This window comes from Gallinula chloropus (genome assembly GCF_964237585.1).
Source record: "Gallinula chloropus genome assembly, chromosome: 2".
In the NCBI taxonomy this organism is placed as follows: domain Eukaryota; kingdom Metazoa; phylum Chordata; class Aves; order Gruiformes; family Rallidae; genus Gallinula; species Gallinula chloropus.
The window spans coordinates 56,847,255-56,862,509 of NC_140086.1; the positions used below are offsets into that span (position 1 = coordinate 56,847,255).

The 15,255-nt window shown below is 45.3% G+C and overlaps 3 long non-coding RNA genes across 5 annotated transcripts in view; all 3 read right to left on the reverse strand.

The window, feature by feature from the left end:
- The window catches only part of LOC311205565, a 3,751-nt gene extending 3,351 nt beyond the window's left edge, over nucleotides 1–400 (reverse strand). Inside the window, exon 1 of the long non-coding RNA XR_014618155.1 lies at nucleotides 314–400. This is a non-coding gene — a long non-coding RNA (uncharacterized lncRNA). The remainder of the gene's footprint in view (nucleotides 1–313) is intronic.
- LOC311205687 overlaps nucleotides 1–15,244 on the reverse strand; it is a 23,595-nt gene extending 8,351 nt beyond the window's left edge. Inside the window, exons 1-3 of one of the 3 annotated variants that reach the window (XR_014618173.1) lie at nucleotides 15,164–15,244; nucleotides 10,544–10,634; nucleotides 9,017–9,079 (exon numbers count right to left, since the gene is read on the reverse strand). This is a non-coding gene — a long non-coding RNA (uncharacterized lncRNA). Of the gene's footprint in view, nucleotides 1–9,016; nucleotides 9,157–10,543; nucleotides 10,635–15,163 lie in introns of those variants that run through there. The other 2 variants (XR_014618174.1, XR_014618172.1) reach the window with 2 other exon arrangements.
- LOC311189288 lies at nucleotides 1,382–4,067 on the reverse strand. The gene is made up of 3 exons (XR_014617161.1): nucleotides 3,984–4,067; nucleotides 3,322–3,387; nucleotides 1,382–1,410 (listed from the first exon to the last, which is right to left on the reverse strand). It is a non-coding gene; the product is annotated as an uncharacterized lncRNA (long non-coding RNA).
- Nucleotides 15,245–15,255: the final 11 nt, after the last annotated feature.

A 15,255-nucleotide genomic window follows, 5' to 3' on the forward strand; every position in this document is an offset into this window, starting at 1 on the left:
TACTGAGAGATGTGCACAGGTACAGCTCACTGGAAAGATAATGAATAGTACTAAATAAAGCCACGTACTCCCACTGACATACCAGGAGCAGCAAACGCTTAGTTTTGTCACAAACAACTGCAGGGCTTGATCCACAGATAGGACACTGACTACGAGATGCCCTTTTTACACAACAGGTTTTCACACATGAAAAACAGATGGCTGGCTGAAGTAGAAGAAACAACTTGGAACGTGCCTTCGGATCAGGAATTAAATGCATCCTCTGTGATGAGCTTACTGAAAGGAACAACATCAGAATTAACCATACCATTACCTAAATATTTACTGCAACAGGGTTCCTTCTTTTTGGAATCGTTCTTCCAAGGTGTTACTTCTCCCTCTGGGGTTTGCCTTCTTTTTCCAGAAACAGCACTAGTTTTCCAGGAAACCCTTTTACATTCCAATTGCTCAATTCTTTGCCTCTGCTCTCGAAGATTATGCTCTAGCTCATGAATTTTAATCTGCCAAGAAACTAATTTTTTTTTAAAATGCACAGAACAAACACAGTTCGACTCAATACAACTGGAAACACATCCTGAATGCGAACCTAAGAGTTTTCAATTACTGACTTAAAACTACATTCATCCAGAGTGTCTGAAAGGAGAAACAAATACAGCAAGTGAAGCTCTGCATACATCAAAAGTGTTTTCAAAAGATCTGTTACTAAGCACATGCTCCCCAGACAGTGTAAATGTATGTGCACAGAGATACTAAACCCTTCCACACAATGAAGCATACTTGAATGGCAGCAATTGTCAACCTCTGAGAAACAGTACAAATGGTAATGAATAGTAATTTATAAACAAATGAAGCAGGTTCCAGACACCTAGAAGGGAGTTAGACTGGTCAGCTGTTATGTTTGACCAATGCCTAAAGAGACAACATGCACTTGAAGCTCCTTGAACCACTACCCTTCCTTGGCTCCCATTATGATGCCTCTGCCTTTGTTTGGTTAGCTTGCTGCTGCATTGCTGAAATAACTCATGACATGCACAGAAAAATATCAGGGCAAGAGAGGCTGGGAGATGCATTTACAGCTGGGAGCAGTAGGCAGGTGAGTGAAGAAAAAAACAAGGAAAGGGGGGGGGGCTATGTTACAGACACATCAGGGAGACGATTCACTTTCAACGTGAACTACAGACCTCTCTCAATGGTATGGGAAACAGAAATGAGCATAAAATGGAAAACACAGACCCATTTTACAAATGCAAAAATTACTTTTCAGTCTACCTAAGAGCTCATTTGGCTACCCAACAGCACCTCCTACAAATTCTACTCACAGTGAGATTTTTAATGGCCTCACTTTGCTCCTGGTTTGTTTTGATTTCTTTAACATAGCGTTTCTGCAGATCATTATACATCTGAAGTAGTCTAAAACAGAAGAAATGCACAAATTACAACAACATAGGACAACCAACAAAATGTGAATCCTTTATGATGAAAAGTATTACCAACACCCCATATTGATCACCTGGGCTATAGCTGCAATGTAGAGACTTGTAACAGAAATAAAGATGGGAATGGATGAAATGTGACCAGCAACACAGAAAGAGAAAGCACCAGAGAAAAAAAGCAAAGGGAGAGTTAAATGAATGGTCTGTATTGATGGCAAGGAATCCCCTCCACTGAACCAGACCCAGAACGCTGTTGGGTTTTGTCCAGCCCACATGGCCACAGTCTAATTAAACCTCGCTCATCGGCAGGAGACCTATACATCCAGGACTGAGGGACCGAGTTTGCAGCGTGTCACATACATCACTCTTCCCCAGCAAAAGATCACTCCTAAAGGATATTAAAATGAGATTGTCCAGAGACTAGTTTCTGGCCACCAATGAAGAGCCCATGATGAGGACTCAGAAGACAGCATCCCCAGCTCTCTCCATGCTCCACACATGCAACCCTGCCCAGATCACTTGGACAAACCCACCTCGCTGCTTCCAAGTATGTGGGTGTGAGGATATGAATCGATGAAATTTTTGAGAAAATGAGTCTGAGTGGGTAAAGTCAATGTAAAATAAACATACTTGTGATCTTTATATTATCTTTCCCTTTAATAGTATCTTATATCAAATTCTGCTATGCTAATTCCCTACTGTAATTCACAGCACTCTATCTGTGTATATCGTGCCCATCACGTGTCTGCTCACGTTCATCAGTTGTTTTTCCTATTTTATATGGAATCTGAATAAGAGTGGCATTCATACCAAGTCACACCTGCACACCACAAGAAGTAAGAGCAATACTGGTACAGAACAGCTTTGTACAGTAACATACAAATACAGGCTAGGGGGAGGAAAAAAAAAGCTAAGTCAGGTTATCTGTGTGTAGCTGAATACAAAGCAGGTCCAGCACTAGATTCAAAGGATAACTCAAGACTTCTTGAGTCAACAGACATAACTAATTAGGTACCCAATTCAAGCCCAGAGTTAGACACCCAGCCTTCCTATGTAGTTTGTAAAGACAGTGTGGCACACTTTTAGGATTAAAAAAAAAAAGAAAAAAAAAAGGAAAAAATATAGAAAAAGAAAAAACGGGCCTTCTACAGCCATCTAAAGGAAATGTTAGAAATGGGGTGCTTAAATCAAAAGCAGTGGGGACTGCCTCTAGCTTTATGAGATCCACAGCCCATTTCTGCAGGTGGACAAAAAGTAGCCTTTGAAAGAATGGAGCAGCCTTTTTATTTCAAAACTAAGTCATGGAGGGACAGACCAACATTTTAGGTAGGGTACCAGCTCGCTTCCTTAAAGCAAAGGTGTATCTCTCGTATCGAAAAGAGCTGCTACAAGAGTTTGTTTCTAGCATTACCTGGCAAACTACAGTAATAGCTCACTTCTAAAATCAATTAGACTGAAAAGTATTATCACTTGTGTGGCTTATTCTGAAAACAGTACTAACCTATACATTTTACATACACATAAAACTGAGCTACAAAAACAAGCTAAGAAAGCTCCTACAAAATATAAAATGAAATTACATAATTCTAAGTTTAAAATCTACCAAAAAAAATCACATGTGCACACACATGTAGGAGCCTCCATAGCCTATTCTATTTTTCTTAATTTTGTTTAATTAATTTTGTTCTTTGTTTAGCACAAGTTTAAAGGTTAATCTAAGATTTACTATCTCCTTTAAAATTTTGAAATTACTTCTCACTATTCTATAGGCTGGAAGTTGCTTCCATAACAGTTAACAAAAATTCAACTGACGTAACCATAAACAACATGTTCGACCTTAGAGGGAAGAAAGTTTAATTCTGTGAAGAACCAATTTTGAAGAACTCACCTGACACTGTCACTCTCTCGATTAAGATCCTTATGCCATGAATGGGTTTCTGTTTGAACTTGAACACTTAATTGGAAAAAAAAAATAAAACCAAACACAACAGCTTAATGAAATTAGATTTTACAATTTCAACTGGATCAAAAAAGCATCTAGAAAAGGCTAAACTACTTTTCAGTTTGATCTGACACTAGAGGCTTACATGCAGGATCATAAACATACCCAAGCATGACCATTTTTGCAAACAGGTGTTTAAATCCTGGCAGGACACCCTTCAAAACATCAGCACTACAGTTTTTCAGGGCCTGTGGTCATAGTTTCCAAATTTTTTCAACAACCTTGGTGCAATTTAACTATCTTACTACTGTTTTATGGCAAAACAGTCTAAAACTCTTCACAGTCAGTCAGAGGCAGCATGCTGGCTACGCTGGGGTATTACAGATATTAAAACTGTTTCTTTCACTCCAACAATGAATTTTGTCCACATTGTCCCAGCCATCCTTTGTTCCTTTACACAGCTCCAGCATTCACTATTCCCCTCCAACCAGTTCACAGGCAGCCCCTCAAAATACGCACTGTGGGTGAGGCCTAATTCGTCTTTAGAACAAGGCACAAGTCCTAAAACACTGCATTTCTTTTGACACAAAATTTTTGACAATCCTTACTCTCTGCTTGTGACATAGTCATGCATCAACTGCTGCAGATGCAGTTTTTCTTGGATCTGACTCATATTCCTTTCTAGATCCTTATTTTTTATGTGTAGTTTTTTCAACTTCTTGACTAATTGTTCATTTTCATCACTGAGCTGAAAAGGAAGAGAATGAAAAAATAAAAATCAACCGATTTTTTTCAGATCAAGTATTAGTTGAGCTGATAACATTTCAACTTAAAATTCTCTCCCAAAAATCTTATGACATTTACCTTGAACTATATGAATGTACATAGGAAAATGGCAGGAAAAATAATTAGCTCCAAACTTTATGAAAAACTGACTAAAACACAGCCTCTTTAATGTATATATAAAAGGCTTCTAATGTATGTTCAGAATTCTTTGGTGAACAAGAAGGAAAACAGGTTTTATATTTTAAAGAATAAATCACAACATACGAGTTTTCAGTCATAAACTGCAGGTCTGCACCTAAGCTTGTATTTATTTGTTGGTTCGTTTCATGTCACCAAAGCCGACAACTACAGCCACGGTAACAGAATTTCTTGCCTGAGTGTTTGCCAAACCTCACCAGTCGCAAACATCACTGAAACGCACCAAATGCGACTGTGGTGCCCGAGCCTACAGGCTATTACACATCACTGATGCTACCGGCCGATACTCAAGCCAAGAGAAGGGAGACGCCACAAGCTGCTACAAGCGTGAGCTCTGCCCCCAGAGTAACGGCAAACCAGGCGGCACCGAGAGCCGCCGCGCCCACGGGGTCCCGGGCGCTCTCTACCAGACCGGGCCGAGGCGGAGAGGCCTCCCGCGAGACTCCGGAGAGGCGAGGCGTGCCCCGGGCGGCCGGGAGGGATCCCACTCACTTGAATGCACTTGTGGAGGGAGGGCAGGGCCATGGCGCCGGGAGCCAGGCCCCAGGCAGGACCCGCCGGGAGAGGCCAGAGGCCGCTCCCGGCCTCTTTCGAACGCACCCGCCGCCCCGAGAGGACCGCGCCGCGGAAGGCCCCCGCCTGGCTGCCCCATTCCCTGCCTGTCGCCACCACTCGCTCCGCAGCTCTCTCAAGCGGGCGCCTTTGCTACCAAAGCCCATCCTGATAGGGGCCTAACTGCGGACGTCATAAACGAGCGACCGCAGCGGGTCAAGGGCCCAAGCCACACACTGGAACACCCCGTTGCCAGGGAAACGTCAGCAAACGGAGCTCCGGCCGCTCCAGGCGGCGCCGGGGCGAGCGGGAGCGGCTGCCGGGCAGGTCTCCTCCCCGCGCTCGGAGCCGCCTGGCCGCGGTGCCGAGCCGGCGGGGCCCGGCGCAGCAGCGAGCGCCCCCGGGTGGTCACTGCCGCGGCTGGGAAGGGCTCGCACGGCGGCTCCAGCCGGCCGGCACCGCAGCCAGACGGCGGGTCTCCTGGCCCTGCTGCGCGGGCTCCGCAGGCAGCTGTCGGGGGGCTGTGGCCCTCGCCCTCCGCAGCCCGCGAAAAGCCCCCCCCCCCCAGTCTCCGCTTGTCTCTTGGAAACCGTCATTGGCTTTATTCGCCTTTCCTGGGACCCGCGGCGAGCGCCTGGGCAGGCAGGTTGGCGCAGCCGCGCACACCGCCTTATGCACCTCTACGCGATGCGCGCTCTGCAGCTCCCGTCACCGCAGGCGGCAGGGCACAGGCCGTAACGCCCACCAAGGCCAGCGAGAGCAGCGTGCCTGGTATCGGGGCCACCTGCGGGGGCTGGACCCTCGGTGTTTGTGCTACTTGGCATTGCTACTGCTTGCTGGGGTTCGCCTCTGGATTCTGGATGTATTTTTGGCAGGCCGTGGCTGGAGGGGGGGCGCACAGATGGGACAAATCATTACACCCTCAGGACTGAGCCTTACAGGCAACATACCATGCAAAGGCACTTGCCAGCTGTAAAATCACCCATCATGGCAAGACTGACCCACAGCAGCAAATACTACCTGCTGGTCTCAGTAGCCTTTGTTACAGGCAGTTCAAAACCTTTCCTTCTTCCCTCTCATTCTCTAGCTTATTCTAAAATGTCTTTTTTTGTTCTTTCCATCTCCTGTCTTTTCATAAAGTGTTTCCTCTCTTGCTACTTATGGCAACATGTTGCCATCTCTTTTTTTTTTTTTTGCTATAAAATGTTGCCAGATGCCACCTAATGCTCCATCTTGACTGCCCTGCACACCTGATGGCAGAGCCTGGCAACTTTTGTGAGGAACCATTCACTCCTGGGAAGAGATGGGGACACGACAGCAGCTCAGTACTGCCTACTGTGAGTCTACAACTTCCCTAAAACATTGTACAAGACACTCAGGTTACATTAAACTGCAAGTGGGAACCGGAGATGTAATCAGAAAAAGGGAGGTGTCATGCACCTCTAGCTCCAAGGCAGGACCCCAGCATCTCTCCTCCTCCACCATCAGCCCATCAGCCATCCAGCCAACTCCCTGCACTTCTCACAGGGTTGACAGTGCAAGGCCAAAGCTGCTGTGCTGAGCTGAACACACGTGAGAACCGAGCTGTGAGGGAACACGGTGCCCGTGCTGCTAACTGCCGCCAGAAATCCTGTCTGTGAAGACTTCTGTATGGGTTCTGTAACTGCAGCCACAGCCACACAGCACTGCTATTTCTTAGGGCCAGTGACGAGCCACCTTGTCCATAAAGGGTTTGGCAACAAAACTGTTACTTTAATCAGCAACTGACATTGAATAAATTAGCAGTAGTTCATGGTATGAAAGCTAGGAAGCCACTTCTTGATAAAAGTACAGCTGGATGTAACTAGCTGCAGCAGCAATAAAAAAATAAAATTTAAAAATAAAAGAAATCTGGGAGGTCTAATACCAGTCAGCAGTGCTGGCTGATCCCGTTTTCAGATGGAACAGCAATAATACCCTGAGAGGTGATTATTCTGTTCTACTCTGTTTTATCCAGCACAAACACAATCCTCAGGATCTCAATGAGAGTCTAGAAAACAGAAATTACACCAGGAAGGGCTGAAATAACCCTCTGTGTGTGTTTAGTCCAGAAAACAGAAACTGCCAAGAGTAATTTTTAAGTGACTTTATCTTTGGTTATTGTAAAGGATGGTAGTAATTGTTTTACATTTCATCTAGAGGAGGATGAACAGAAATAAACTTACTTTCCAGAAGAGATTATTTCGTCTGGATAACAGGGAAAACTTTCTTAATATCAAAGAAGAAAAATACACATAGTTCTCCCTCACTAGAGGTTTTAAGTTCTAGTTAAATGGGTCGGAGAATGATCAGACATGACTTTGGATACAGATATGTCTAATAAGCACAGCATACTGGCATACATACAGCAAGTAGACAAAAAGATCATTCTAAAGCCCCCTCTAGGCCAATATTTAAGTGATTTTATGTTATTAATCTAGAAGAGAACATGCTCTGACAGAACAGCAGCTCTGATATGTTGCAAAACTTCGTAAAATGACTACTTCAGAAATAATTTTTCAAGTGACAAAGGAGACCTGTAGCATAAGACTGTGTGGTGGAGAAGGATCAGCACACTGGAACCCAGCATACCCTACATACCAGTATCTCACTGTAAGCAGTATGAGTAGGAAAACAACTTTTTCCACAATATTGGGAATGTCAGCAGTAGTCAGAATTGCATAATACCATGTAGAAGGCAAGGCCACCTGAGTATAGAGAAACGGTGCTTTATAAAGAATGTGCAAGGCTTGCAATGACTGCCCTTCCTGGGGTGGCCAGGTGCTTGGGTGGAGCAGTAAAACAAACAGAGGAGGAAACACAGATGGATTAATTCAGGGCTTCTGGAGAAACTAGAGCTGGCATGGAAAGGGCAGCACTTGGACAACCACCTAGACAGGTCAGATGTAGCAGAAAAAACAAGCCTGCAGTATGTCCTGAGTTATTCTCAGGTGTGAAATCTGCACACCCTGTTTCCCTAGCTCTTCTACAAACACAACTAGTTGTGGGCACACTGCAGCTCTCCTGCTTACCCCAGAGACAACAACGGTAATGGGATGTTGTAATCTGGCTGGGATGGAGTTAATTTTCCCCACGGAGCCCTCACAGCACTGTGCTGTGCTCTGGTAGCCAGCAAGGTGCTGGTAACACACCAGGGTTTGGTTACTGCTGAGCAGCACTGGCACAGCACCAAGGCTCCAACATCCCCCCCTCAGCAGCAGGCTGGGAGTGGGCAAGATCCTGTGATGGGACACAGCCAGGACAGCTGACCCAGGCTGACCAAGGGAATATTACACCATATGATGTCTGCTCAGCAATAACAGCCAGGGAAGGGGGTGGCACAGCATTAATTATTTGCAATGTTTGCCTTCCAGAGCAACTGCTACACGTTCTAAAGCCCTGCTGCCCGGGAAGTGGCCAGACATCACCTGCTCATGGGAAGTAAAGAATAACTCTTTTGTTTTCCCTTTGCCTCCACAAGCAGCCTTTGGCTTTTGCTTTATTAAACTCCCTTTAACTTGATATATGAGGGTTTTTTTCCCCATCTACTTTTCCCCCCCCTCACTGTCCAGCTGAGGAGGGGAGTGACAGAGTGGCTTGGTGGGCACCTGGCATCTAGCCAGATTCAACTCACAAAAACAGCAATGCAGCAGCTAGGCACGCTTTCTAAGACCCCAGTATTTTCAGAACTCTAAAACTGTTACCAGTAGAACATCTTCTGTATCCTACAGGCTGGAAAACGACACGCAGAGAAGTTGGGAAATGATCCAACAGACCTAAAAAGGACACAAGAATTCCCAGTTTCTGACCTAGAAACCGAGCTGCACAGCCTCCCTCTGTCCTGCTTTTCCATGCCTGGCAGGGGAATCAAAGATAGATGGCAGAAACACACGACAGCCAGGTTTCTCCACTATGCAGCCAGACCTGCAAGGGTTTGTGTAAAATTCAGATTCTACCAAACAAGTGCTGATCCAAGTAACAGCAAAAGAACCTACTTGTATCTTCAAACTCTTGGAAAAAGCTACAGCTGAAGTTCTTCTAGGTTTTATCATGCACTCCAACCAAACATTTTAAAAGGTGGTCACTGATTTTGAGTGTCTCCACTTCAAAATGAGCATTTATTCTTCCAAATTAGAGACTCTTGATAGATCTGTAAAAATGGGCCAAGGGTGAGCAGCACTGGACATCAGATTTTGAAGCATCCAAAAATCAAAAGATAATGTTAACCTGCATGTATATACAAAACACAGTTTATACAAGCAATAAAAAGACTTTTGTGTACTTGATTAGGGAACAGGTTAATTTTCCAGAGATACTAACAGAATATTATTTAAAAAAATAAATGTATGAAATGCCACTAAGATACTTATTTTGCACTGCAAAGCAGAAACATTTCAGTACACTGTGATTCAGCTGGTTTGCTGAACACATTCTTTTTTCCTTGCATTTTTGTTTCTAACTCAGCTTGGTATGAACAGAGACAGATTTCATGCTCACACACACAAATAAAAATATCATCGATTCCAGCAGTGCTGAGCCTGCTTCTCACTGCCAAACAGCAGGAATGTGACCCATAGCACTTTTTTTCAGCTACATGTGCACCAAATTAATTGAGTTGTCAGAAAATATATGAGCATGGAATTACTTGATGAACTAGTACATATGCTACAATAACTCCCAAGTGTAGCCTTTTTCCCCCCCACAGATTACAGAGCAGTGTGTGTCCTTTCAACCCTCAGAAATATACAATCCTCATGAGAATTTTCAAGAATTCAAATTCTCCTGTAAAAATCTACACATCCCTGTAAAAACACCTAAAAATTTCAGCTGCCCCAAATGAATCTCCCTTGTATTCCATCCACCACCTGTGTCAGCAATGACTCCAGAGTCCCTTTCAGGACAGAAGACAGCAAAGCTCATGCAGTCCTTCTTCCTTGACCCATTAAGTGCTGCCAATCTTACCAGCTGAAAAATCATGGAATAACCACAAACAAAATAGGCAACCTGGAAAAAAGAGTTTTCTCCCTCTTGTTTTGAGCTTGGGTCTGGAAGGAATAAATCACACTTATGTGCAAGAGCCTTCCCTGAAACAGGGAGAAGCATTCTGGCTTTCCTGAGCCCTGGTACAAGCACAGAAGACAGCTAAACACAAATGTTCAGAATTCAGTTCAAAACATGAACATTTCCTGCATATTAAGACAAAAAAGCACTAAGACCTGATTGGATTTAAGATGACTGCAGAATTAGAAACAAGAAATCTTTCCTCATAATATGTAAGAATCTCAAAGCTGACAAAACCAAACAGAAGTAAACCAAAATTAAGGTTAAACCAAATTAGGCTACAGGGATCCCTGCCACAGCACAGACAGATGTTCTCTATCACCTTCAGTGACAAAAACATCTGGTTATAATGCAAGTTTGTGTTCCAAGTGGTAGCAGTGTATTATTTTTAGCAGTTTCAGTGCATAATGTTCAAAAAACGATGCTGGCATGCACGTGGCAGACAGTCTGCTGCTTCTCCTTCAAGGCCAGGGAAAAAGACCTTTACCACATATTATTTTACACCTACAGACATGGTCTAGGAAAAAAGAGTAGCAGCTTGGGACTTTATTACCTTGTCCACAGAACTCCCTCCAGAGAAGAAAAACATCTTGGTGGAGAATCAAAGGACTTGCACCCCAGGAAAGCTCTCGCAGCCATACCTCCTGAAAGGGAAAACTTCTTAGGATGACAGAGCCAGTCTAAAAACTCCAGAAAACACTGCCATTATATCAGTAGAGCTGTCTGCCAGATCTTGAAGCCAGAAATCTCATTTCATTTCCACATTAAGCAACCCCCACAGTAGCTATGACACCTGTACTGAATGTTTGAGACTATCTTTGTGTTAGTTTGTGGCTGGAGGGAAAATGCAGAGGGCGTCCAAGCAGCAATCCCTGGGCCTTCTGGAAGTAGAGAAGAAAGGTAATCAGAATATGAGTCTGCATGACAGAAAAGGAACACAAGAAACATCTAAGGCACCATTTAGAACGGTGCATTAATCAAGCATTATGTCATTAATGAGTCATTAGCAAGCATTATGAAAAACGGTGCCCATGTTAGTAATTCCTATTTGCCTCTAATGAAGCAGAAGTGAGATCAACACAGCTCTTCTAGGGAGTCCAGCAAGAAGAGAGAGCACCTCCCTCCGATTTACCTTCCCTTCTTGTATGCTCAAAAGGCAAAACAAATATCTGGGCCAAACATCCTCTTTTATCAGCTATAAAATCTATCACTGCAACATTACCATTGCACTAAACTACTATGATATCGTAGTAGTTTGCACAAACAAAAAGCTTGTCATCTGGGCTACCTCTCAAAGGCAGACTCAAAATCCATTTTTCGTGAGGTACTGATGAAAGCTCCAGGGCTAGAGACAGTAAACAACAATTTTATATGACTAATCCAATATAATCCTATGCTGTGTAAAAAGACCATCCGCATGGGCTCCCACTGAAGTGCTTTAATAACAGCGCAGCAAGCCTCTGACTGTCACGCTGAGGAAATGCTCTTTCACACTCAGGCTAATAATTCCAAAAGATTACTTCCTTTCTCTTTTCTTCCCCCCCCCCCACCTCTGTTTTTATTAAAGCTGTTAGCCACTTGTTCTCCCATTTAATTCCACATTAAGAGATCATCCATCAAACCCGTGAAGTGACAAGGATGCACCCTGGAAGACATCCGCGGAATCCACGTCAATGGCTGGATAGCTACAGAGGGGTCACCCTCCCTCTGCAAAAAACTACAACCCATTTTATTACATCACTTGCAGCGTGCAATTACTGCCACAGAAGAGAATGGCAAGCTGTCGGCTGAGGCGTAATTAAACCCATTTCAGCAGCAGCAGCTTCCCCTCTGACTGACCCTGAGCTTTGTGCCACAAGCCAAGCAGATCACAACAGGGATCTCTGGGCGGCAGGCAGAGCAGCAGCGCCGATGGCCGCTGCACAGCAGTTTAGGAGGGGGAGTGAAAGGGACTACCCCCTCCAGCTGAGCCTCACCTGAATCGACTTGGGATTCACACCCTGGGAGAGAAGGGAATCTACGACTACACTCTGTTTTCTGCTCTGAGGTCAGAAGGAACAGGTTTTCCCCTCTGCCAAGCGTTGGCTGGCTCAGGCTACACTAATCTGTTCAGGGCTCAGGAATCAGACAGATGAAGCACCCAAGAAACACCAGCATTTCAGGTTCATCCAGGATGGGCCTGTTCCAAGTGGATGAGATTAAACACGTGGGGTGTGTGTGTGTGTAGGTTACGAAAGGCAAGTGAGAGGAACTGGCTAGCGCCTGGCGTTATGAAAGATCAGAGGTTATGAAAGACCTTGGCAGTTATGAAAGATGAGCTGAGAGTCTGATCCAGCAAGGCAGAGAGCAGTCTTGACCTGCCTGGAGGTGAATGGCCGTTCAAAACCACCCAGCAGCTCACAGGAGGAACCTTGAAGACGACTTGAAAAATCTTCACAACAGTAGTAAGAAAACAATTGTCACAGACTAGACATATTGCCATCTGTTTACAGGCCTCATGGGCAGCTGTATTTTTTTTGCAAAGTATTTTGAAGGCTCTTAAAATCCCAGCTGCAGACATTGATTTTCTAAGAAGTATTCTTTCCTGGCCTTTTAGTTCTGTTTTAAATCTCCTACCTGCATGAGCCACGCAGCTGTACTGAACCTGTAAAACACCTGGGTCCACTCAGGTGAGATTTTAGCCTCTCAAATTCAGCCTTCGGTGATCCTTTCATTAATATGCTACCACCAGAATGAAGAGGAGGTTAGGGAAATTTTTACTGAGCCAGATGGAGTTGTTTATTTTCCAAATGCCACTCAGGCATTACTTAGAAAGAGGGTGCATTCCTGCTTAGAAAAAAATACTGAGGAGAGCACTTCTCCCGTTTGCAACAGTATTTCTCTGTGGTGGGGATTTTCCACAATTACCTTCACTGTGGATGGATATTTCTGCATCCTGCCCACTACACTACCATTCACACTGCCCTGTTTTTAAAACATGAGTAAAATAGACCTTTCAAATGCCCCTGTGGCAGCCTAATCACAACAAATCTCCAGGCTTTGCCACAGACCTGAGACAGAAGGGAGGAAACCATCTGCTCTGCATCAGAACAGTATGCAGCCTTTCTCAGCAAAAGGTGTAGACCGTTTTCCTGTTGGCCCATTCAATAACTAAAACTTAATCTTTTAAGGAAAACCACAGAAAACACTTTTATCATGGTCTGAGACGCTTCCTAGAATGCAAAGCTGTGGTGAGCTGTAGCTTTTCTTATTTACCAAAGCTTTAGCTGTTTTTATTACATCTCACCGGTGCACACAACTCTCCAGGAAATACATTTGTCCATCTGTCCCAGCACAGAAACTCTCTAGGGAAAGTCCCAAATACACCTCAAGTTATGCTAGGCACAGCATCAATAAAAAGCACAAACTTCTCAAACCTGGAGGAAGCTGATATTAAGGGAGAATCCAGAGGAATTCTGCTTCACACTGTTCCAAATTATATTACATGTTTGTAGGGTTACTGCACTTAATTACACTCATCTTAAGCAAGGGCAAAGTAGATACGCAGTCAGAGGAAACGAGTGACTTAGAATAGTCAGTCAGTAGAAGGATCAAGAAACATTTGGTGGGGAGTTCTTCAAATTAAATTTCATCATTTCATACTTTTAAACAAACTTTTAAACTTCACATGTTAGTTAATTCACCTTCTCAGGCTTTGTTACTAGGGATTTTTTCTGATTCAAAATGGCAACTGGAAAATGTTTTGCTAAGTAGACTGACAGCCTTGCTGTCTTTGTGGTACCCACTGCCACAGTGCAGCTTGAAAGTTCCAAGAATGAAGCTGAACGCTTGCACTACACACCACGAAGTTTTTGTCACGCATTCTAGAAGGAAAAAGTCCAAGCCATTTACTTTTAAAAGTGTCTGTTATTTTTTTAACTACATATGACAGGAGTATGACATTCCTCTCATCGCAAAGTCATCTGTCCTACAAGATAAACAACAAAAGAAAACAGATCTAGACTAAGGGTCTGTTAAGCTGTATAGAATACCCAAGCCAATTAAATTTAGAAAATTAACAATTAATTTCATGCTCACATCAGAGGTCGTAAGTGCAGCATTATGTCATTTTCATAATGCAGACATGGTCACCACTCAAGCATCTCTATTCTAGCCCCGAAAGATTACTGGAAATGAAACCCTCAACCACAAAACGGGTGTTGACAGACAGTAACGCATTTCATGTATTTAATGCCTTTTTCACTGACAGACTCAATCTCTGGACTCTCTTGTATCCAATTAAGCGCCAAATGTGCATGAGAAGTAATCTGGAAAAGCCTCACTTCTGCAGATACAGTGCATGTCCCCAGCACTTACTCCCTGTTCGAAGCATCACAGGCTGGTTTCACTATTGCATAAGCACGTACTACACTGATCGAAGGGCCACCCCTTACTCCATGAGGCGGGTCTGGAACGGCTCGGCTGCCCGCCGCTCTGCGGACTCACAGGCACAGCAGTGTGGCTTACAGGGCTCCCGAACAGCAGGTTCTTAACTCCCTTCTTCTCGTGCCTGACAAACCCAAAGTGTCGTGCGAAGCGAAAAATCTAACGGGCAATGCAGTTGTTACCGTGCCCTTCAATTCCCCAGCACCAACACGCTGCTGGAATTAAAAACCTGAACTGCCTTTCCACTCCGGAGGCCGCTTTTCCCACATTTCTCCCTTTCATTCCTGAGGTGGTCGATGCCGGCCACCAGCTTTTTCCCCCCCCCAGAGCCTCGGTAACGCCGACGGCCTCCCCGTTCCCCGGGATCGCGCTTCGCCTCCGACACACCGTCAGGCCTCGGGCCTGCCGGCATCGGCTGACAGGCCGCTCCTGCAGGCAGCGCTGCGGAGGCAAGGGCAGCGGGACCCCTGAGGGGCCGCTCGGGCCTGAGGGAACGACGCCTCGTTATTTCGGAGGGAACAACAACGCCCCAGCCCCGGGCTGAGGGGGTCCGGCCCGGCCGGCGGTGACGGCCGCGGCGCCATGTCAGGCGGCGCTCCCGGCCGGGCCACGGTCACGGCGATGGCGGCGGAGCGAGGCAGGCTGGACCGGCGGGCTCCCCGCCACATCCTGCCCTCCGCGCTGCGGCGCGGCCTCGCCGCTCTTCTCCGTGACACCCTCCCCTCCCTTCTCCGCCTCCGGGGCTCACCTAAAGTCAGCGCCCAGCAGCCAGGCGCTGCGCTCCAGCCCGCCTTCCCCATTGATCGCGGCAGCCGCTGGGCCACCTCCCTCCGCCCCGCT